Source organism: Salmo salar, chromosome ssa16 (genome assembly GCF_905237065.1).
Source record: "Salmo salar chromosome ssa16, Ssal_v3.1, whole genome shotgun sequence".
Classification (NCBI taxonomy): domain Eukaryota; kingdom Metazoa; phylum Chordata; class Actinopteri; order Salmoniformes; family Salmonidae; genus Salmo; species Salmo salar.
Window position 1 is genome coordinate 95,143,076 of NC_059457.1, and position 25,000 is coordinate 95,168,075.

Below are 25,000 nucleotides of genomic sequence, written 5' to 3' on the forward strand. Positions count from 1 at the left end.
CACACACACACACGCACACACATTAACACACACACACACACATTAACACACACACACACACATTAACACACACACACACACACATTAACACACACACATTAACACACACACATTAACACACACACACACACACACACACACATTAACACACACACATTAACACACACACTGCCTCACACACACTCACACTGCCTCACACTGCCTCACACACACACACACACACACACACACACACACACACACTTAACACACACACACACATTAACACACACACTGCCTCACACACACTCACACTGCCTCACACACACACAGAGAGTTAGTTTAATAGATGGTCTCTGCCAGAGTCCTAGAAGCGCTGTGACGTAACCCGTGAGGTTTCAGATCGGAGGAGGAGGAGGAGGAGGAGGAGGAGGAGGAGGAGGAGGAGGAGATCGTTCAGTGTTCCTCCCACCTGTCCGTTTTTTTTACATTTCAACCTGTGAAAAACGGAAGATTATCTGATGGAAACGCAAGCGGAGTTCCCCGTTTCCCCCGTGGTCCCCGTGGTCGTGTCCGTGGTCGTCCCCCGTGGTCGTCCCCCCGTGGTCGTCCCCCCGTGGTTGTGTCCGTGGGTCGTCCCCGTGGTCGTTCCCCGTGGTCGTCCCCCCGTGGTCATTCCCCCCGTGGTCGTCCCCCCGTGGTCGTTCCCGTGGTCGTCCCCCCGTGGTGTCCCCCGTGGTCGTCCCCCGTGGTCGTCCCGTGGTCGTCCCCCGTGGTCTTCCCCCCGTGGTCGTGTCCCCGTGGGTCGTCCCCCGTGGTCATTCCCCCGTGGTCCCCCCCGTGGTCGTCCCCGTGGTCGTCCCCCCGTGGTCGTCCCCCCGTGGTCGTCCCCCTGCGTAACCCCGTGTTGAGATGAGACTCCACGTGGGAATATAAATACTGATGTGATCAGGGAACCAAAGCTCTGGGATTCGCTCCACCAGGCCGAGGCTTCCTACGTCCCAAATGGGACCCTTATTCCCTATCTAGTATAGAGAACGGGGCTGCGGTAGTGCTCTACATTAGGAATAGGGTTCCACCAGACAGACTGATGCTAACCCAGCCACCAGGCTGATGCTAACCCGGCCACCAGACTGATACTAACCCAGCCACCAGACAGACTGATACTAACCCAGCCACCAGACAGACTGATACTAACCCAGCCACCAGACGGACTGATGCTAACCCAGCCACCAGACAGACTGATACTAACCCAGCCACCAGACAGACTGATACTAACCCAGCCACCAGACAGACTGATGCTAACCCAGCCACCAGGCTGATGCTAACCCGGCCACCAGACTGATACTAACCCGGCCACCAGACTGATACTAACCCAGCCACCAGACGGACTGATGCTAACCCAGCCACCAGACTGATACTAACCCGGCCACCAGACAGACTGGTACTAACCCAGCCACCAGACAGAGGAGACTGATACTAACCCAGCCACCAGACAGACTGGTACTAACCCAGCCACCAGACAGAGGAGACTGATACTAACCCAGCCACCAGACAGACTGATACTAACCCAGCCACCAGACAGACTGATGCTAACCCAGCCACCAGACATACTGATACTAACCCAGCCACCAGACAGACTGATACTAACCCAGCCACCAGACAGACTGGTACTAACCCAGCCACCAGACAGAGGAGACTGATACTAACCCAGCCACCAGACAGACTGGTACTAACCCAGCCACCAGACAGAGGAGACTGATACTAACCCAGCCACCAGACAGACTGATACTAACCCAGCCACCAGACAGACTGATGCTAACCCAGCCACCAGGCTGATGCTAACCCAGCCACCAGACAGACTGATACTAACCCAGCCACCAGACAGACTGATGCTAACCCAGCCACCAGACATACTGATACTAACCCAGCCACCAGACAGACTGATACTAACCCAGCCACCAGACGGACTGATACTAACCCAGCCACCAGACAGAGGAGACTGATACTAACCCAGCCACCAGACAGACTGGTACTAACCCAGCCACCAGACAGAGGAGACTGATACTAACCCAGCCACCAGACAGACTGATACTAACCCAGCCACCAGACAGACTGATGCTAACCCAGCCACCAGACTGATGCTAACCCAGCCACCAGACAGACTGATACTAACCCAGCCACCAGACGGACTGATGCTAACCCAGCCACCAGGCTGATACTAACCCAGCCACCAGACTGATACTAACCCGGCCACCAGACGGACTGATGCTAACCCAGCCACCAGACTGATACTAACCCGGCCACCAGACGGACTGATGCTAACCCAGCCACCAGACTGATACTAACCCGGCCACCAGACGGACTGATGCTAACCCAGCCACCAGACTGATACTAACCCAGCCACCAGACAGACTGATGCTAACCCAGCCACCAGACAGACTGATACTAACCCAGCCACCAGACGGACTGATGCTAACCCAGCCACCAGACGGACTGATACTGATACTAACCCAGCCACCAGACAGACTGATGCTAACCCAGCCACCAGACAGATGAGACTGATGCTAACCCAGCCACCAGACAGAGGAGACTGATGCTAACCCAGCCACCAGACAGACTGATACTAACCCAGCCACCAGACAGACTGATGCTAACCCGGCTACCAGACAGACTGATGCTAACCCAGCCACCAGACAGACTGATACTAACCCAGCCACCAGACAGACTGATGCTAACCCGGCTACCAGACAGACTGATGCTAACCCAGCCACCAGACGGACTGATACTGATACTAACCCAGCCACCAGGCTGATACTAACCCAGCCACCAGACTGATACTAACCCGGCCACCAGACGGACTGATGCTAACCCAGCCACCAGACTGATACTAACCCGGCCACCAGACGGACTGATGCTAACCCAGCCACCAGACTGATACTAACCCGGCCACCAGACGGACTGATGCTAACCCAGCCACCAGACTGATACTAACCCAGCCACCAGACAGACTGATGCTAACCCAGCCACCAGACAGACTGATACCAACCCAGCCACCAGACGGACTGATGCTAACCCAGCCACCAGACGGACTGATACTGATACTAACCCAGCCACCAGACAGACTGATGCTAACCCAGCCACCAGACAGATGAGACTGATGCTAACCCAGCCACCAGACAGAGGAGACTGATGCTAACCCAGCCACCAGACAGACTGATACTAACCCAGCCACCAGACAGACTGATGCTAACCCGGCTACCAGACAGACTGATGCCAACCCAGCCACCAGACAGACTGATACTAACCCAGCCACCAGACAGACTGATGCTAACCCGGCTACCAGACAGACTGATGCTAACCCAGCCACCAGACGGACTGATACTGATACTAACCCAGCCACCAGACAGACTGATACTAACCCAGCCACCAGACAGAGGAGACTGATGCTAACCCAGCCACCAGACAGAGGAGACTGATGCTAACCCAGCCACCAGACAGACTGATACTAACCCAGCCACCAGACAGACTGATGCTAACCCGGCTACCAGACAGACTGATGCTAACCCAGCCACCAGACAGACTGATACTAACCCAGCCACCAGACAGACTGATGCTAACCCAGCCACCAGACAGACTGATGCTAACCCAGCCACCAGACAGACTGATACCAACCCAGCCACCAGACAGACTGATGCTAACCCAGCCACCAGACAGACTGATGCTAACCCAGCCACCAGACAGACTGATACTAACCCGGCCACCAGACAGACTGATGCTAACCCAGCCACCAGACAGACTGATGCTAACCCAGCCACCAGTCTGATACTAACCCGGCCACCAGACTGATACTAACCCAGCCACCAGACAGACTGATACTAACCCAGCCACCAGACGGACTGATGCTAACCCAGCCACCAGACAGACTGATACTAACCCAGCCACCAGACCGATGCTAACCCAGCCACCAGACTGATACTAACCCAGCCACCAGATATACTGATGCTAACCCAGCCACCAGACAGACTGATACTAACCCAGCCACATGGAGACATGGAGACCTTTAGAGTGGCTGGGGGAGACATGGAGACATTTAGAGAGGCTGGGGGGAGACATGGAGACATTTAGAGTGGCTGGGGGGAGACATGGAGACATGGACACATTTAGAGTGGCTGGGGGGAGACATGGAGACATGGAGACATTTAGAGTGGCTGGGGGAGACATGGAGACATTTAGAGTGGCTGGGGAGACATGGAGACATTTAGAGAGGCTAGGGGGGACACATGGAGACATTTAGAGTGGCTGGGGGAGACATGGAGACATGGAGACATTTAGAGAGGCTGGGGGACACATGGAGACATTTAGAGAGGCTGGGGGAGACATGGAGACATTTAGAGTGGCTGGGGGAGACATGGAGACATGGAGACATTTAGAGTGGCTGGGGGGGAGACATGGAGACATGGAGACATTTAGAGTGGCTGGGGGACACATGGAGACATTTAGAGTGGCTGGGGGAGACATGGAGACATTTAGAGTGGCTGGGGGAGACATGGAGACCTTTAGAGTGGCTGGGGGAGACATGGAGACATTTAGAGTGGCTGGGGGAGACATGGAGACATGGACACATTTAGAGTGGCTGGGGGAGACATGGAGACATTTAGAGTGGCTGGGGGAGACATGGAGACATTTAGAGTGGCTGGGGGAGACATGGAGACATGGAGACATTTAGAGTGGCTGGGGGGACACATGGAGACATTTAGAGTGGCTGGGGGAGACATGGAGACATGGAGACATTTAGAGTGGCTGGGGGAGACATGGAGACATGGAGACATTTAGAGTGGCTGGGGGAGACATGGAGACATTTAGAGTGGCTGGGGGAGACATGGAGACATTTAGAGTGGCTGGGGGGAGACATGGAGACATGGAGACATTTAGAGAGGCTGGGGGACACATGGAGACATTTAGAGTGGCTGGGGGGGAGACATGGAGACATTTAGAGTGGCTGGGGGACACATGGAGACATTTAGAGAGGCTGGGGGGACACATGGAGACATGGAGACATTTAGAGAGGCTGGGGGAGACATGGAGACCTTTAGAGTGGCTGGGGGAGACATGGAGACATTTAGAGTGGCTGGGGGAGACATGGAGACATTTAGAGTGGCTGGGGGAGACATGGAGACATTTAGAGTGGCTGGGGGAGACATGGAGACATGGAGACATTTAGAGTGGCTGGGGGGAGACATGGAGACATTTAGAGTGGCTGGGGGAGACATGGAGACATTTAGAGTGGCTGGGGGACAGATGGAGACATGGAGACATTTAGAGAGGCTGGGGGGGAGACATGGAGACATTTAGAGTGGCTGGGGGGAGACATGGAGACATTTAGAGTGGCTGGGGGAGACATGGAGACATTTAGAGTGGCTGGGGGACACATGGAGACATGGAGACATTTAGAGAGGCTGGGGGAGACATGGAGACATTTAGAGAGGCTGGGGGACACATGGAGACATTTAGAGAGGCTGGGGGAGACATGGAGACATTTAGAGTGGCTGGGGGAGACATGGAGACATTTAGAGAGGCTAGGGGGACACATGGAGACATTTAGAGAGGCTGGGGGGAGACATGGAGACATTTAGAGTGGCTGGGGGGAGACATGGAGACATTTAGAGTGGCTGGGGGGAGACATGAAGACATGGAGACATTTAGAGTGGCTGGGGGAGACATGGAGACATTTAAGGAGGGATGTTTCTGAAGGAGGGATGTTTCTGTAGTGGAAAGGATGGAGATGTTTCTGAAGGAGGGATGTTTCTGAAGGAGGGATGTTTCTGAAAGGAGGGATGTTTCTGAAAGGAGGGATGTTTCTGAAAGGAGGGATGTTTCTGTAGTGGAAAGGAGGGATGTTTCTGAAAGGAGGGATGTTTCTGTAGTGGAAAGGAGGGATGTTTCTGAAGGAGGGATGTTTCTGAAGGAGGGATGTTTCTGAAAGGAGGGATGTTTCTGAAAGGAGGGATGTTTCTGAAGGAGGGATGTTTCTGAAAGGAGGGATGTTTCTGAAAGGAGGGATGTTTCTGTAGTGGAAAGGAGGGATGTTTCTGTAGTGGACAGGAGGGATGTTTCTGAAGGAGTGATGTTTCTGAAAGGAGGGATGTTTCTGAAAGGAGGGATGTTTCTGAAAGGAGGGATGTTTCTGAAAGGAGGGATGTTTCTGAAAGGAGGGATGTTTCTGTAGTGGAAAGGAGGGATGTTTCTGTAGTGGACAGGAGGGATGTTTCTGTAGTGGGAAGGAGGGATGTTTCTGTAGTGGAAAGGAGGGATGTTTCTGTAGTGGGAAGGAGTGATGTTTCTGAAGGAGTGATGTTTCTGTAGTGGAAAGGAGGGATGTTTCTGTAGTGGAAAGGAGGGATGTTTCTGAAGGAGTGATGTTTCTATAGTGGAAAGGAGGGATGTTTCTGTAGTGGAAAGGAGGGATGTTTCTGTAGTGGAAAGGAGGGATGTTTCTGAAGGAGGGATGTTTCTGAAGGAGGGATGTTTCTGTAGTGGAAAGGAGTGATGTTTCTGTAGTGGAAAGGAGGGATGTTTCTGTAGTGGAAAGGAGGGATGTTTCTGTAGTGGAAAGAAGGGATGTTTCTGAAGGAGGGATGTTTCTGTAGTGGAAAGGAGTGATGTTTCTGTAGTGGAAAGGAGGGATGTTTCTGTAGTAGAAAGGAGGGATGTTTCTGAAGGAGTGATGTTTCTGTAGTGGAAAGGAGGGATGTTTCTGAAGGAGGGATGTTTCTGTAGTGGAAAGGAGGGATGTTTCTGAAGGAGGGATGTTTCTGAAAGGAGGGATGTTTCTGAAAGGAGGGATGTTTCTGTAGTGGAAAGGAGGGATGTTTCTGAAGGAGGGATGTTTCTGTAGTGGAAAGGAGGGATGTTTCTGTAGTGGAAAGGAGGGATGTTTCTGTAGTGGAAAGGAGGGATGTTTCTGTAGTGGGAAGGAGTGATGTTTCTGAAGGAGTGATGTTTCTGTAGTGGAAAGGAGGGATGTTTCTGTAGTGGAAAGGAGGGATGTTTCTGTAGTGGAAAGGAGGGATGTTTCTGAAGGAGGGATGTTTCTGTAGTGGAAAGGAGGGATGTTTCTGTAGTGGAAAGGAGGGATGTTTCTGTAGTGGGAAGGAGTGATGTTTCTGAAGGAGTGATGTTTCTGTAGTGGAAAGGAGGGATGTTTCTGTAGTGGAAAGGAGGGATGTTTCTGAAGGAGTGATGTTTCTATAGTGGAAAGGAGGGATGTTTCTGTAGTGGAAAGGAGGGATGTTTCTGTAGTGGAAAGGAGGGATGTTTCTGTAGTGGAAAGGAGGGATGTTTCTGTAGTGGAAAGGAGGGATGTTTCTGTAGTGGAAAGGAGGGATGTTTCTGAAGGAGGGATGTTTCTAGTGGAAAGGAGGGATGTTTCTGTAGTGGACAGGAGGGATGTTTCTGAAGGAGGGATGTTTCTGAAGGAGGGATGTTTCTGTAGTGGAAAGGACCGATGTTTCTGTAGTGGACAGGAGGGATGTTTCTGTAGTGGAAAGGAGGGATGTTTCTGTAGTGGAAAGGAGGGATGTTTCTGTAGTGGAAAGGAGGGATGTTTCTGTAGTGGATAGGAGGGATGTTTCTGTAGTGGACAGGAGGGATGTTTCTGTAGTGGAAAGGAGGGATGTTTCTGTAGTGGAAAGGAGAGATGTTTCTGTAGTGGAAAGGAGGGATGTTTCTGTAGTGGAAAGGAGGGATGTTTCTGTAGTGGAAAGGAGGGATGTTTCTGTAGTGGAAAGGAGGGATGTTTCTGAAGGAGGGATGTTTCTGTAGTGGAAAGGAGGGATGTTTCTGTAGTGGACAGGAGGGATGTTTCTGAAGGAGGGATGTTTCTATAGTGGAAAGGAGGGATGTTTCTGTAGTGGAAAGGAGGGATGTTTCTATAGTGGAAAGGAGGGATGTTTCTGTAGTGGAAAGGAGGGATGTTTCTGAAGGAGGGATGTTTCTGTAGTGGAAAGGAGGGATGTTTCTGAAGGAGGGATGTTTCTGTAGTGGACAGGAGGGATGTTTCTGTAGTGGACAGGAGGGATGTTTCTGAAGGAGGGATGTTTCTATAGTGGAAAGGAGGGATGTTTCTGTAGTGGAAAGGAGGGATGTTTCTATAGTGGAAAGGAGGGATGTTTCTGTAGTGGAAAGGAGGGATGTTTCTGAAGGAGGGATGTTTCTGTAGTGGAAAGGAGGGATGTTTCTGTAGTGGAAAGGAGGGATGTTTCTGTAGTGGAAAGGAGGGATGTTTCTGTAGTGGAAAGGAGGGATGTTTCTGAAGGAGTGATGTTTCTATAGTTGAAAGGAGGGATGTTTCTGTAGTGAAAAGGAGGGATGTTTCTGTAGTGGAAAGGAGGGATGTTTCTGTAGTGGAAAGAAGGGATGTTTCTGTAGTGGAAAGGAGGGATGTTTCTGTAGTGGGAAGGAGTGATGTTTCTGAAGGAGTGATGTTTCTATAGTGGAAAGGAGGGATGTTTCTGTAGTGGAAAGGAGGGATGTTTCTGAAGGAGTGATGTTTCTATAGTGGAAAGGAGGGATGTTTCTGTGGTGGAAAGGAGGGATGTTTCTGTAGTGGAAAGGAGGGATGTTTCTGTAGTGGAAATGAGGGATGTTTCTGTAGTGGAAAGGAGGGATGTTTCTGTAGTGGAAAGGAGGGATATTTCTGTAGTGGAAAGGAGGGATGTTTCTGAAGGAGGGATGTTTCTAGTGGAAAGGAGGGATGTTTCTGTAGTGGACAGGAGGGATGTTTCTGAAGGAGGGATGTTTCTAGTGGAAAGGAGGGATGTTTCTGTAGTGGAAAGGAGGGATGTTTCTGTAGTGGACAGGATGGATGTTTCTGTAGTGGAAAGGAGGGATGTTTCTGTAGTGGAAAGGAGGGATGTTTCTGTAGTGGAAAGGAGGGATGTTTCTGTAGTGGAAAGGAGGGATGCTTCTGTAGTGGAAAGGAGGGATGTTTCTGTAGTGGAAAGGAGGGATGTTTCTGAAGGAGGGATGTTTCTGTAGTTTACAGGAGGGATGTTTCTGAAGGAGGGATGTTTCTAGTGGAAAGGAGGGATGTTTCTGTAGTGGGAAGGAGGGATGTTTCTGTAGTGGAAAGGAGGGATGTTTCTGTAGTGGAAAGGAGGGATGTTTCTGTAGTGGGAAGGAGTGATGTTTCTGAAGGAGTGATGTTTCTGTAGTGGAAAGGAGGGATGTTTCTGTAGTGGAAAGGAGGGATGTTTCTGTAGTGGAAAGGAGGGATGCTTCTGTATTGGAAAGGAGGGATGTTTCTGTAGTGGAAAGGAGGGATGTTTCTGAAGGAGGGATGTTTCTGTAGTGGACAGGAGGGATGTTTCTGAAGGAGGGATGTTTCTAGTGGAAAGGAGGGATGTTTCTGTAGTGGAAAGGAGGGATGTTTCTGTAGTGGACAGGAGGGATGTTTCTGTAGTGGAAAGGAGGGATGTTTCTGTAGTGGAAAGGAGGGATGTTTCTGTAGTGGACAGGAGGGATGTTTCTGTAGTGGAAAGGAGGGATGTTTCTGTAGTGGAAAGGAGGGATGTTTCTGTAGTGGACAGGAGGGATGTTTCTGTAGTGGAAAGGAGGGATGTTTCTGAAGGAGTGATGTTTCTATAGTGGAAAGGAGGGATGTTTCTGTAGTGGAAAGGAGGGATGTTTCTGTAGTGGAAAGGAGGGATGTTTCTGTAGTGGGAAGGAGTGATGTTTCTGAAGGAGTGATGTTTCTATAGTGGAAAGGAGGGATGTTTCTGTAGTGGAAAGGAGGGATGTTTCTGTAGTGGAAAGGAGGGATGTTTCTGTAGTGGAAAGGAGGGATGTTTCTGTAGTGGAAAGGAGGGATGTTTCTGTAGTGGAAAGGAGGGATGTTTCTGTAGTGGAAAGGAGGGATGTTTCTGTAGTGGAAAGGAGGGATGTTTCTGAAGGAGGGATGTTTCTGAAGGAGGGATGTTTCTGTAGTGGAAAGGAGTGATGTTTCTGTAGTGGAAAGGAGGGATGTTTCTGTAGTGGAAAGGAGGGATGTTTCTGTAGTGGAAAGAAGGGATGTTTCTGAAGGAGTGATGTTTCTGTAGTGGAAAGGAGGGATGTTTCTGAAGGAGGGATGTTTCTGTAGTGGAAAGGAGGGATGTTTCTGAAGGAGGGATGTTTCTGAAAGGAGGGATGTTTCTGAAAGGAGGGATGTTTCTGTAGTGGAAAGGAGGGATGTTTCTGTAGTGGAAAGGAGGGATGTTTCTACAGTGGAAAGGAGGGATGTTTCTGTAGTGGAAAGGAGGGATGTTTCTGTAGTGGAAAGGAGGGATGTTTCTGTAGTGGAAAGGAGGGATGTTTCTGAAGGAGGGATGTTTCTATAGTGGAAAGGAGGGATGTTCCTGTAGTGGAAAGGAGGGATGTTTCTGTAGTGGAAAGGAGGGATGTTTCTGTAGTGGAAAGGAGGGATGTTTCTGTAGTGGAAAGGAGGGATGTTTCTATAGTGGAAAGGAGGGATGTTTCTGTAGTGGAAAGGAGGGATGTTTCTGTAGTGGAAAGGAGGGATGTTTCTGTAGTGGAAAGGAGGGATGTTTCTGTAGTGGAAAGGAGGGATGTTTCTGTAGTGGAAAGGAGGGATGTTTCTGTAGTGGAAAGGAGGGATGTTTCTGAAGGAGGGATGTTTCTGAAGGAGGGATGTTTCTGTAGTGGAAAGGAGTGATGTTTCTGTAGTGGAAAGGAGGGATGTTTCTGTAGTGGAAAGGAGGGATGTTTCTGTAGTGGAAAGAAGGGATGTTTCTGAAGGAGGGATGTTTCTGTAGTGGAAAGGAGGGATGTTTCTGTAGTGGAAAGGAGGGATGTTTCTGTAGTGGAAAGGAGGGATGTTTCTGTAGTGGAAAGGAGGGATGTTTCTGTAGTGGAAAGGAGGGATGTTTCTGTAGTGGAAAGGAGGGATGTTTCTGAAGGAGGGATGTTTCTGAAGGAGGGATGTTTCTGTAGTGGAAAGGAGTGATGTTTCTGTAGTGGAAAGGAGGGATGTTTCTGTAGTGGAAAGGAGGGATGTTTCTGAAGGAGGGATGTTTCTGTAGAGGAAAGGAGTGATGTTTCTGTAGTGGAAAGGAGGGATGTTTCTGTAGTAGAAAGGAGGGATGTTTCTGAAGGAGTGATGTTTCTGTAGTGGAAAGGAGGGATGTTTCTGAAGGTGGGATGTTTCTGAAAGGAGGGATGTTTCTGAAAGGAGGGATGTTTCTGTAGTGGAAAGGAGGGATGTTTCTGTAGTGGAAAGGAGGGATGTTTCTACAGTGGAAAGGAGGGATGTTTCTGTAGTGGAAAGGAGGGATGTTTCTGTAGTGGAAAGGAGGGATGTTTCTGTAGTGGAAAGGAGGGATGTTTCTGAAGGAGGGATGTTTCTATAGTGGAAAGGAGGGATGTTCCTGTAGTGGAAAGGAGGGATGTTTCTGTAGTGGAAAGGAGGGATGTTTCTGTAGTGGAAAGGAGGGATGTTTCTGTAGTGGAAAGGAGGGATGTTTCTATAGTGGAAAGGAGGGATGTTTCTGTAGTGGAAAGGAGGGATGTTTCTGTAGTGGAAAGGAGGGATGTTTCTGTAGTGGAAAGGAGGGATGTTTCTGTAGTGGAAAGGAGGGATGTTTCTGTAGTGGAAAGGAGGTATTTTTCTGAAGGAGGGATGTTTCTGAAGGAGGGATGTTTCTGTAGTGGAAAGGAGTGATGTTTCTGTAGTGGAAAGGAGTGATGTTTCTGTAGTGGAAAGGAGGGATGTTTCTGTAGTGGAAAGGAGGGATGTTTCTGTAGTGGAAAGGAGGTATTTTTCTGAAGGAGGGATGTTTCTGAAGGAGGGATGTTTCTGTAGTGGAAAGGAGTGATGTTTCTGTAGTGGAAAGGAGTGATGTTTCTGTAGTGGAAAGGAGGGATGTTTCTGTAGTGGAAAGGAGGGATGTTTCTGTAGTGGAAAGAAGGGATGTTTCTGAAGGAGGGATGTTTCTGTAGTGGAAAGGAGGGATGTTTCTGTAGTGGAAAGAAGGGATGTTTCTGAAGGAGGGATGTTTCTGTAGAGGAAAGGAGTGATGTTTCTGTAGTGGAAAGGAGGGATGTTTCTGTAGTAGAAAGGAGGGATGTTTCTGAAGGAGTGATGTTTCTGTAGTGGAAAGGAGGGATGTTTCTGAAGGTGGGATGTTTCTGAAAGGAGGGATGTTTCTGAAAGGAGGGATGTTTCTGTAGTGGAAAGGAGGGATGTTTCTGTAGTGGAAAGGAGGGATGTTTCTACAGTGGAAAGGAGGGATGTTTCTGTAGTGGAAAGGAGGGATGTTTCTGTAGTGGAAAGGAGGGATGTTTCTGTAGTGGAAAGGAGGGATGTTTCTGAAGGAGGGATGTTTCTATAGTGGAAAGGAGGGATGTTCCTGTAGTGGAAAGGAGGGATGTTTCTGTAGTGGAAAGGAGGGATGTTTCTGTAGTGGAAAGGAGGGATGTTTCTGTAGTGGAAAGGAGGGATGTTTCTATAGTGGAAAGGAGGGATGTTTCTGTAGTGGAAAGGAGGGATGTTTCTGTAGTGGAAAGGAGGGATGTTTCTGTAGTGGAAAGGAGGGATGTTTCTGTAGTGGAAAGGAGGGATGTTTCTGTAGTGGAAAGGAGGGATGTTTCTGTAGTGGAAAGGAGGGATGTTTCTGAAGGAGGGATGTTTCTGAAGGAGGGATGTTTCTGTAGTGAAAGGAGTGATGTTTCTGTAGTGGAAAGGAGTGATGTTTCTGTAGTGGAAAGGAGGGATGTTTCTGTAGTGGAAAGGAGGGATGTTTCTGTAGTGGAAAGAAGGGATGTTTCTGAAGGAGGGATGTTTCTGTAGTGGAAAGGAGTGATGTTTCTGTAGTGGAAAGGAGGGATGTTTCTGTAGTAGAAAGGAGGGATGTTTCTGAAGGGTGATGTTTCTGTAGTGGAAAGGAGGGATGTTTCTGAAGGAGGATGTTTCTGTAGTGGAAAGGAGGGATGTTTCTGAAGGAGGGATGTTTCTGAAAGGAGGGATGTTTCTGAAAGGAGGGATGTTTCTGTAGTGGAAAGGAGGATGTTTCTACAGTGGAAAGGAGGGATGTTTCTGTAGTGGAAAGGAGGGATGTTTCTGTAGTGGAAAGGAGGGATGTTTCTGTAGTGGAAAGGAGGGATGTTTCTGAAGGAGGGATGTTCCTGTAGTGGAAAGGAGGGATGTTTCTGTAGTGGAAAGGAGGGATGTTTCTGTAGTGGAAAGGAGGGATGTTTCTGTAGTGGAAAGGAGGGATGTTTCTGTAGTGGAAAGGAGGGATGTTTCTGTAGTGGAAAGGAGGGATGTTTCTGTAGTGGACAGGAGGGATGTTTCTGTAGTGGAAAGGAGGGATGTTTCTGAAGGAGGGATGTTTCTGTAGTGGACAGGAGGGATGTTTCTGAAGGAGTGATGTTTCTATAGTGGAAAGGAGGGATGTTTCTGTAGTGGAAAGGAGGGATGTTTCTGTAGTGGGAAGGAGTGATGTTTCTGAAGGAGTGATGTTTCTATAGTGGAAAGGAGGGATGTTTCTGTAGTGGAAAGGAGGGATGTTTCTGTAGTGGAAAGGAGGGATGTTTCTGTATTGGAAAGGAGGGATGTTTCTGTAGTGGAAAGAAGGGATGTTTCTGAAGGAGGGATGTTTCTGTAGTGGAAAGGAGGGATGTTTCTGTAGTGGAAAGAAGGGATGTTTCTGAAGGAGGGATGTTTCTGTAGAGGAAAGGAGTGATGTTTCTGTAGTGGAAAGGAGGGATGTTTCTGTAGTAGAAAGGAGGGATGTTTCTGAAGGAGTGATGTTTCTGTAGTGGAAAGGAGGGATGTTTCTGAAGGTGGGATGTTTCTGAAAGGAGGGATGTTTCTGAAAGGAGGGATGTTTCTGTAGTGGAAAGGAGGGATGTTTCTGTAGTGGAAAGGAGGGATGTTTCTACAGTGGAAAGGAGGGATGTTTCTGTAGTGGAAAGGAGGGATGTTTCTGTAGTGGAAAGGAGGGATGTTTCTGTAGTGGAAAGGAGGGATGTTTCTGAAGGAGGGATGTTTCTATAGTGGAAAGGAGGGATGTTCCTGTAGTGGAAAGGAGGGATGTTTCTGTAGTGGAAAGGAGGGATGTTTCTGTAGTGGAAAGGAGGGATGTTTCTGTAGTGGAAAGGAGGGATGTTTCTATAGTGGAAAGGAGGGATGTTTCTGTAGTGGAAAGGAGGGATGTTTCTGTAGTGGAAAGGAGGGATGTTTCTGTAGTGGAAAGGAGGGATGTTTCTGTAGTGGAAAGGAGGATGTTTCTGTAGTGGAAAGGAGGGATGTTTCTGAAGGAGGGATGTTTCTGAAGGAGGGATGTTTCTGTAGTGGAAAGGAGTGATGTTTCTGTAGTGGAAAGGAGTGATGTTTCTGTAGTGGAAAGGAGGGATGTTTCTGTAGTGGAAAGGAGGGATGTTTCTGTAGTGGAAAGAAGGGATGTTTCTGAAGGAGGGATGTTTCTGTAGTGGAAAGGAGTGATGTTTCTGTAGTGGAAAGGAGGGATGTTTCTGTAGTAGAAAGGAGGGATGTTTCTGAAGGAGTGATGTTTCTGTAGTGGAAAGGAGGGATGTTTCTGAAGGAGGGATGTTTCTGTAGTGGAAAGGAGGGATGTTTCTGAAGGAGGGATGTTTCTGAAAGGAGGGATGTTTCTGAAAGGAGGGATGTTTCTGTAGTGGAAAGGAGGGATGTTTCTACAGTGGAAAGGAGGGATGTTTCTGTAGTGGAAAGGAGGGATGTTTCTGTAGTGGAAAGGAGGGATGTTTCTGTAGTGGAAAGGAGGGATGTTTCTGAAGGAGGGATGTTTCTATAGTGGAAAGGAGGGATGTTCCTGTAGTGGAAAGGAGGGATGTTTCTGTAGTGGAAAGGAGGGATGTTTCTGTAGTGGAAAGGAGGGATGTTTCTGTAGTGGAAAGGAGGGATGTTTCTGTAGTGGAAAGGAGGGATGTTTCTGTAGTGGACAGGAGGGATGTTTCTGTAGTGGAAAGGAGGGATGTTTCTGAAGGAGGGATGTTTCTGTAGTGGACAGGAGGGATGTTTCTGAAGGAGTGATGTTTCTATAGTGGAAAGGAGGGATGTTTCTGTAGTGGAAAGGAGGGATGTTTCTGTAGTGGGAAGGAGTGATGTTTCTGAAGGAGTGATGTTTCTATAGTGGAAAGGAGGGATGTTTCTGTAGTGGAAAGGAGGGATGTTTCTGTAGTGGAAAGGAGGGATGTTTCTGTAGTGGAAAGGAGGGATGTTTCTGTAGTGGAAAGGAGGGATGTTTCTATAGTGGAAAGGAGGGATGTTTCTGTAGTGGAAAGGAGGGATGTTTCTGTAGTGGAAAGGAGGGATGTTTCTGTAGTGGAAAGGAGGGATGTTTCTGTAGTGGACAGGAGGGATGTTTCTGTAGTGGAAAGGAGGGATGTTTCTGAAGGAGGGATGTTTCTGTAGTGGAAAGGAGTGATGTTTCTGTAGTGGAAAGGAGGGATGTTTCTGTAGTGGAAAGGAGGGATGTTTCTGTAGTGGAAAGGAGGGATGTTTCTGAAGGAGGGATGTTTCTGTAGTGGAAAGGAGTGATGTTTCTGTAGTGGAAAGGAGGGATGTTTCTGTAGTGGATTGGAGGGATGTTTCTGAAGGAGTGATGTTTCTGTAGTGGAAAGGAGGGATGTTTCTGAAGGAGGGATGTTTCTGTAGTGGAAAGGAGGGATGTTTCTGAAGGAGGGATGTTTCTGAAAGGAGGGATGTTTCTGAAAGGAGGGATGTTTCTGTGGTTGAAAGGAGGGATGTTTCTGAAGTGGAAAGGAGGGATTTTTCTACAGTGGAAAGGAGGGATGTTTCTGTAGTGGAAAGGAGGGATGTTTCTCTAGTGGAAAGGAGGGATGTTTCTGTAGTGGAAAGGAGGGATTTTTCTGAAGGAGGGATGTTTCTATAGTGGAAAGGAGGGATGTTTCTGTAGTGGAAAGGAGGGATGTTTCTGTAGTGGAAAGGAGGGATGTGTCTGTAGTGGAAAGGAGGGATGTTTCTATAGTGGAAAGGAGGGATGTTTCTGTAGTGGAAAGGAGGGATGTTTCTGTAGTGGAAAGGAGGGATGTTTCTATAGTGGAAAGGAGGGATGTTTCTGTAGTGGAAAGGAGGGATGTTTCTGAAGGAGGGATGTTTCTGTAGTGGAAAGGAGGGATGTTTCTGTAGTGGAAAGGAGGGATGTTTCTGTAGTGGAAAGGAGGGATGTTTCTGTAGTGGAAAGGAGGGATGTTTCTGTAGTGGAAAGGAGGGATGTTTCTGAAGGAGTGATGTTTCTATAGTGGAAAGGAGGGATGTTTCTGTAGTGGAAAAGGAGGGGTGTTTCTGAAGGAGGGATGTTTCTATAGTGGAAAGGAGGGATGTTTCTGTAGTGGAAAGGAGGGATGTTTCTGTAGTGGAAAGGAGGGATGTTTCTGTAGTGGAAAGGAGGGATGTTTCTGTAGTGGAAAGGAGGGATGTTTCTGTAGTGGAAAGGAGGGATGTTTCTGAAGGAGGGATGTTTCTAGTGGAAAGGAGGGATGTTTCTGTAGTGGACAGGAGGGATGTTTCTGAAGGAGGGATGTTTCTAGTGGAAAGGAGGGATGTTTCTGTAGTGGAAAGGAGGGATGTTTCTGTAGTGGACAGGATGGATGTTTCTGTAGTGGAAAGGAGGGATGTTTCTGTAGTGGAAAGGAGGGATGTTTCTGTAGTGGAAAGGAGGGATGTTTCTGTAGTGGAAAGGAGGGATGTTTCTGTAGTGGAAAGGAGGGATGCTTCTGTAGTGGAAAGGAGGGATGTTTCTGAAGGAGGGATGTTTCTGTAGTGGACAGGAGGGATGTTTCTGAAGGAGGGATGTTTCTAGTGGAAAGGAGGGATGTTTCTGTAGTGGAAAGGAGGGATGTTTCTGTAGTGGAAAGGAGGGATGTTTCTGTAGTGGAAAGGAGGGATGTTTCTGTAGTGGGAAGGAGTGATGTTTCTGAAGGAGTAATGTTTCTGTAGTGGAAAGGAGGGATGTTTCTGTAGTGGAAAGGAGGGATGTTTCTGAAGGAGTGATGTTTCTATAGTGGAAAGGAGGGATGTTTCTGTAGTGGAAAGGAGGGATGTTTCTGTAGTGGACAGGAGGGATGTTTCTGTAGTGGAAAGGAGGGATGTTTCTGAAGGAGGGATGTTTCTAGTGGACAGGAGGGATGTTTCTGAAGGAGGGATGTTTCTGTAGTGGACAGGAGGGATGTTTCTGAAGGAGGGATGTTTCTATAGTGGAAAGGAGGGATGTTTCTGTAGTGGAAAGGAGGGATGTTTCTGTAGTGGAAAGGAGGGATGTTTCTATAGTGGAAAGGAGGGATGTTTCTGTAGTGGAAAGGAGGGATGTTTCTGAAGGAGGGATGTTTCTGTAGTGGAAAGGAGGGATGTTTCTGTAGTGGAAAGGAGGGATGTTTCTGTAGTGGAAAGGAGGGATGTTTCTGTAGTGGAAAGGAGGGATGTTTCTGTAGTGGAAAGGAGGGATGTTTCTGAAGGAGTGATGTTTCTATAGTGGAAAGGAGGGATGTTTCTGTAGTGGAAAGGAGGGATGTTTCTGTAGTGGAAAGGAGGGATGTTTCTGTAGTGGAAAGGAGGGATGTTTCTGTAGTGGAAAGGAGGGATGTTTCTGTAGTGGGAAGGAGGGATGTTTCTGAAGGAGTGATGTTTCTATAGTGGAAAGGAGGGATGTTTCTGTAGTGGAAAGGAGGGGTGTTTCTGAAGGAGGGATGTTTCTATAGTGGAAAGGAGGGATGTTTCTGTAGTGGAAAGGAGGGATGTTTCTGTAGTGGAAAGGAGGGATGTTTCTGTAGTGGAAAGGAGGGATGTTTCTGTAGTGGGAAGGAGTGATGTTTCTGAAGGAGTAATGTTTCTGTAGTGGAAAGGAGGGATGTTTCTGTAGTGGAAAGGAGGGATGTTTCTGTAGTGGAAAGGAGGGATGTTTCTGAAGGAGGGATGTTTCTAGTGGAAAGGAGGGATGTTTCTGTAGTGGACAGGAGGGATGTTTCTGAAGGAGGGATGTTTCTAGTGGAAAGGAGGGATGTTTCTGTAGTGGAAAGGAGGGATGTTTCTGTAGTGGACAGGATGGATGTTTCTGTAGTGGAAAGGAGGGATGTTTCTGTAGTGGAAAGGAGGGATGTTTCTGTAGTGGAAAGGAGGGATGTTTCTGTAGTGGAAAGGAGGGATGCTTCTGTAGTGGAAAGGAGGGATGTTTCTGAAGGAGGGATGTTTCTGTAGTGGACAGGAGGGATGTTTCTGAAGGATGGATGTTTCTAGTGGAAAGGAGGGATGTTTCTGTAGTGGAAAGGAGGGATGTTTCTGTAGTGGAAAGGAGGGATGTTTCTGTAGTGGAAAGGAGGGATGTTTCTGTAGTGGGAAGGAGTGATGTTTCTGAAGGAGTGATGTTTCTGTAGTGGAAAGGAGGGATGTTTCTGTAGTGGAAAGGAGGGATGTTTCTGAAGGAGTGATGTTTCTATAGTGGAAAGGAGGGATGTTTCTGTAGTGGAAAGGAGATGTTTCTGTAGTGGAAAGGAGGGATGTTTCTGTAGTGGAAAGGAGGGATGTTTCTGTAGTGGAAAGGAGGGATGTTTCTGAAGGAGGGATGTTTCTGTAGTGGACAGGAGGGATGTTTCTGAAGGAGGGATGTTTCTAGTGGAAAGGAGGGATGTTTCTGTAGTGGAAAGGAGGGATGTTTCTGTAGTGGACAGGAGGGATGTTTCTGTAGTGGAAAGGAGGGATGTTTCTGTAGTGGAAAGGAGGGATGTTTCTGTAGTGGAAAGGAGGGATGTTTCTATAGTGGAAAGGAGGGATGTTTCTGTAGTGGAAAGGAGGGATGTTTCTGTAGTGGAAAGGAGGGATGTTTCTGTAGTGGAAAGGAGGGATGTTTCTGTAGTGGAAAGGAGGGATGTTTCTGAAGGAGGGATGTTTCTGAAGGAGGGATGTTTCTGTAGTGGAAAGGAGTGATGTTTCTGTAGTGGAAAGGAGGGATGTTTCTGTAGTGGAAAGAAGGGATGTTTCTGAAGGAGGGATGTTTCTGTAGTGGAAAGGAGTGATGTTTCTGTAGTGGAAAGGAGGGATGTTTCTGTAGTGGAAAGGAGGGATGTTTCTGAAGGAGTGTTGTTTCTGTAGTGGAAAGGAGGGATGTTTCTGAAGTAGGGATGTTTCTGTAGTGGAAAGGAGGGATGTTTCTGAAGGAGGGATGTTTCTGAAAGGAGGGATGTTTCTGTAGTGGAAAGGAGGGATGTTTCTGTAGTGGAAAGGAGGGATGTTTCTACAGTGGAAAGGAGGGATGTTTCTGTAGTGGAAAGGAGGGATGTTTCTGTAGTGGAAAGGAGGGATGTTTCTGTAGTGGAAAGGAGGGATGTTTCTGAAGGAGGGATGTTTCTATAGTGGAAAGGAGGGATGTTCCTGTAGTGGAAAGGAGGGATGTTTCTGTAGTGGAAAGGAGGGATGTTTCTGTAGTGGAATGGAGGGATGTTTCTGTAGTGGAAAGGAGGGATGTTTCTGTAGTGGAAAGGAGGGATGTTTCTGTAGTGGAAAGGAGGGATGTTTCTGTAGTGGACAGGAGGGATGTTTCTGTAGTGGAAAGGAGGGATGTTTCTGAAGGAGGGATGTTTCTGTAGTGGACAGGAGGGATGTTTCTGAAGGAGTGATGTTTCTATAGTGGAAAGGAGGGATGTTTCTGTAGTGGAAAGGAGGGATGTTTCTGTAGTGGGAAGGAGTGATGTTTCTGAAGGAGTGATGTTTCTATAGTGGAAAGGAGGGATGTTTCTGTAGTGGAAAGGAGGGATGTTTCTGTAGTCGAAAGGAGGGATGTTTCTGTAGTGGAAAGGAGGGATGTTTCTATAGTGGAAAGGAGGGATGTTTCTGTAGTGGAAAGGAGGGATGTTTCTGTAGTGGAAAGGAGGGATGTTTCTGTAGTGGAAAGGAGGGATGTTTCTGTAGTGGAAAGGAGGGATGTTTCTGTAGTGGAAAGGAGGGATGTTTCTGTAGTGGACAGGAGGGATGTTTCTGTAGTGGAAAGGAGGGATGTTTCTGAAGGAGGGATGTTTCTGAAGGAGGGATGTTTCTGTAGTGGAAAGGAGTGATGTTTCTGTAGTGGAAAGGAGGGATGTTTCTGTAGTGGAAAGGAGGGATGTTTCTGTAGTGGAAAGGAGTGATGTTTCTGTAGTGGAAAGGAGGGATGTTTCTGTAGTGGATTGGAGGGATGTTTCTGAAGGTGTGATGTTTCTGTAGTGGAAAGGAGGGATGTTTCTGAAGGAGGGATGTTTCTGTAGTGGAAAGGAGGGATGTTTCTGAAGGAGGGATGTTTCTGAAAGGAGGGATGTTTCTGAAAGGAGGGATGTTTCTGTAGTTGAAAGGAGGGATGTTTCTGTAGTGGAAAGGAGGGATGTTTCTACAGTGGAAAGGAGAGATGTTTCTGTAGTGGAAAGGAGGGATGTTTCTGTAGTGGAAAGGAGGGATGTTTCTGTAGTGGAAAGGAGGGATGTTTCTGTAGTGGAAAGGAGGGATGTTTCTGAAGGAGGGATGTTTCTATAGTGGAAAGGAGGGATGTTTCTGTAGTGGAAAGGAGGGATGTTTCTGTAGTGGAAAGGAGGGATGTGTCTGTAGTGGAAAGGAGGGATGTTTCTGTAGTGGAAAGGAGGGATGTTTCTGTAGTGGAAAGGAGGGATGTTTCTGTAGTGGACAGGAGGGATGTTTCTGTAGTGGAAAGGAGGGATGTTTCTGAAGGAGGGATGTTTCTAGTGGACAGGAGGGATGTTTCTGAAGGAGGGATGTTTCTGTAGTGGACAGGAGTGATGTTTCTGTAGTGGACAGGAGGGATGTTTCTGAAGGAGGGATGTTTCTGTAGTGGACAGGAGTGATGTTTCTGTAGTGGACAGGAGGGATGTTTCTGAAGGAGTGATGTTTCTGTAGTGGACAGGAGTGATGTTTCTGTAGTGGACAGGAGGGATGTTTCTGAAGGAGTGATGTTTCTGTAGTGGAAAGGAGTAGCTGGTCTGACTGACAGTTGATTGGCAGATCACAGTCACCTCTCACCTTGGTTTGTCACTGTCGTTTCCCGAGCTACATGATCTACTGAGCGCGCTCACACTACCTTTTGCAGTCAGAACTGAGCTCTGATTTATGAGTCTCTGTCTGTCCTGTCCTGTCCGTCCGTCCATCCGTCCGTCTGTCTGTCCTCTCCCTCCTCTCTCCCCCCCTCCCCTCCTCTACCCTCCCATCCCCTCCTCCTCTCCCCTCCCTTCTCTCCTCTCCTTTGCCGTCCCCTCCTCTCCCCCCTCCTCTCCTCCTCTACCCTCCCATCCCCTCCTCCTCTCTCCTCCCTTCTCTCCTCTCCCATCCTCTCCTCCTCTCCCCCCTCCTCTCCCCCCTCCCCTCCTCTACCCTCCCATCCCCTCCTCCCTTCTCTCCTCTCCTATCCTCTCCTCCTCTCCCCCCCTCCTCTCCCCCCTCCCATCCCCTCCTCCTCTCTCCTCCCTTCTCTCCTCTCCCTATCCTCTCCTCCTCTCCTCTCTTGTGCAGCAGTATGTGTCTCTTAGTCCTGATTAAATCCGTTTCAGTTAACTGATTAACAGTGAGTTTACAGCAGCCAATAGGGGACTGTCTCTGGTTTACAGCAGCCAATAGGGGACTGTCTCTGATTAACAGCAGCCAATAGGGGACTGTCTCTGATTAACAGTGAGTTTACAGCAGCCTATAGGGGACTGTCTCTGATTAACAGCAGCCTATAGGGGACTGTCTCTGGTTAACAGCAGCCTATAGGGGACTGTCTCTGATTAACAGCAGCCTATAGGGGACTGTCTCTGATTAACAGCAGCCTATAGGGGACTTTCTCTGATTAACAGCAGCCTATAGGGGACTGTCTCTGATTAACAGCAGCCTATAGGGGACTGTCTCTGGTTAACAGCAGCCTATAGGGGACTGTCTCTGATTAACAGCAGCCAATAGGGGACTGTCTCTGGTTAACAGCAGCCTATAGGGGACTGTCTCTGATTAACAGCAGCCAATAGGGGACTGTCTCTGATTAACAGTGAGTTAACAGCAGCCAATAGGGGACTGTCTCTGATTAACAGCAGCCTATAGGGGACTGTCTCTGGTTAACAGCAGCCTATAGGGGACTGTCTCTGGTTAACAGCAGCCTATAGGGGACTGTCTCTGATTAACAGCAGCCTATAGGGGACTGTCTCTGATTAACAGCAGCCAATAGGGACTGTCTCTGGTTAACAGCAGCCTATAGGGGACTGTCTCTGATTAACAGCAGCCTATAGGGGACTGTCTCTGATTAACAGCAGCCTATAGGGGACTGTCTCTGATTAACAGCAGCCAATAGGGGACTGTCTCTGATTAACAGCAGCCAATAGGGGACTGTCTCTGATTAACAGCAGCCAATAGGACTCTCTTGTTTTGAGACATTCCTTCCATATTGTTGTTTTTAGTTTTCTTTGTCCAGGCTGAGTTGAGATTTGATCTCTTTCCTCCATCACATGAACTCGTGATGTTCTCTAAATTACTGTAATTAATTCACGCGTTAACAGAAATTAACGTCACCAAATGACAGGAATTAACGATAAATTGTCTCGTTTTACAAACGGTGTGCTACTACCACATGGGTATTCGTAAAAGTGCATTGTGGGCCGACACTTTTTTTATATTATAAATTTTTTATAGCCAAGGCTACTATTGTACTTTGCGAGGATAAGAGGGTGACATATGAGCCAGGACTGGGCCCGATCTGCTTTTATTACTCTTATACATTAATAAAAGTTTCCCTTTAAAATTAAATATATATTATAATATATTATAACATAATATTAAATACTATGCCAGGTCGGAGAGGATCGACACGTTTGTCCATTTGACACAACGTTCAGCGTTACGGTTGTCATGACTCCTACGGAGGGTGGCCCCTCTCCCCGCTCGGGCGGCGCTCCCCGGTCGTCGTCTCCGGGCTTACTGGCTGCCACCGATCCCCTTTTACCTTTTTTCTGTTAGTTATGTCTTTATTAGTTGCACCTGTGTTCATTTAGGTAATTAGTGGTGTTATTTTAAGCCTCTCCACCTGTTTTTGGACTTTGGGTTTTTCGTTTTTTTGTTGTTGAGCGTATTCTCTTTTGTGGTACTTATTTAAATAAGCATTGTAGCAAACGTTTTTCTGCTTCCTGCGCCTGATTCCACTACCGACGACGTCCAAGCGTTTCGACGGTCCTCAGAGAGACGTCCAAGCGTTTCGACGGTCCTCAGAGACGTCCAAGCGTTTCGACGGTCCTCAGAGAGACGTCCAAGCGTTTCGACGGTCCTCAGAGAGACGTCCAAGCGTTTCGACGGTCCTCAGAGACGTCCAAGCGTTTCGACGGTCCTCAGAGACGTCCAAGCGTTTCGACGGTCCTCAGAGACGTCCAAGCGTTTCGACGGTCCTCAGAGACGTCCAAGCGTTTCAACGGTCCTCAGAGACGTCCAAGCGTTTCGACGGTCCTCAGAGACAGAACAACCTTGGCCACTACTGTTGAATAATGAATTAATTAGTCAGACACATACAACCTTTTGTTGACCGATTTTATTTCTTTATTAGCAAGTAGCAAGCAATGAAAAGATTATTATATCAAAGAAAGTCCACTCATCAAATTATTTTTAATTTTTTTTACTGCGGTACCGTCGCTTTACACCCCCACACATCTAGTGGTTTAGTTGAGCGTCAAAAGAAAAGTTGGAAAGAAGGGGATGTTGAAAGTTTAGAAGACCAAACTAAGTCAGCAAAATAATGTCTTATCATCCATGTCTAACTCTGTGTTGTTGTTTTGTTGTCCCACTGCTTTGCTTTATCTTGGCCAGGTCTCAGTTGTAAATGAGAACTTGTTCTCAACTAGCCTACCTGGTTAAATAAAGGACTTGTTCTCAACTAGCCTACCTGGTTAAATTAAAGGACTTGTTCTCCACTAGCCTACCTGGTTAAATTAAGGACTTGTTCTCAACTAGCCTACCTGGTTAAATTAAAGGACTTGTTCTCAACTAGCCTACCTGGTTAAATTAAGGACTTGTTCTCAACTAGCCTACCTGGTTAAATTAAAGGACTTGTTCTCCACTAGCCTACCTGGTTAAATTAAAGGACTTGTTCTCAACTGGCCTACCTGGTTAAATTAAAGGACTTGTTCTCAACTAGCCTACCTGGTTAAATTAAGGACTTGTTCTCAACTAGCCTACCTGGTTAAATTAAAGGACTTGTTCTCAACTGGCCTACCTGGTTAAATTAAAGGACTTGTTCTCAACTAGCCTACCTGGTTAAATTAAGGACTTGTTCTCAACTAGCCTACCTGGTTAAATAAAGGACTTGTTCTCAACTAGCCTACCTGGTTAAATTAAAGGACTTGTTCTCAACTAGCCTACCTGGTTAAATAAAGGACTTGTTCTCAACTAGCCTACCTGGTTAAATAAAGGACTTGTTCTCAACTAGCCTACCTGGTTAAATTAAAGGACTTGTTCTCAACTAGCCTACCTGGTTAAATAAAGGACTTGTTCTCAACTAGCCTACCTGGTTAAATTAAAGGACTTGTTCTCCACTAGCCTACCTGGTTAAATAAAGGACTTGTTCTCAACTAGCCTACCTGGTTAAATTAAGGACTTGTTCTCAACTAGCCTACCCTGGTTAAATAAAGGACTTGTTCTCCACTAGCCTACCTGGTTAAATAAAGGACTTGTTCTCAACTAGCCTACCTGGTTAAATAAAGGACTTGTTCTCAACTAGCCTACCTGGTTAAATAAAGGACTTGTTCTCAACTAGCCTACCTGGTTAAATAAAGGACTTGTTCTCAACTAGCCTACCTGGTTAAATAAAGGACTTGTTCTCAACTAGCCTACCTGGTTAAATAAAGGACTTGTTCTCAACTAGCCTACCTGGTTAAATAAAGGACTTGTTCTCAACTAGCCTACCTGGTTAAATTAAAGGTGAAATAAAAAAAAAGTAAAAATAAAACTCCAGCTATTAGTTTAGCTACATGAAAATAC

At 47.4% G+C, this 25,000-nt stretch overlaps 1 pseudogene; it reads left to right on the forward strand.

Moving 5' to 3' along the window:
- LOC106591167 (glypican-5-like) overlaps window positions 1–25,000 on the forward strand; it is a 289,574-nt pseudogene that overhangs the window by 92,190 nt on the left and 172,384 nt on the right.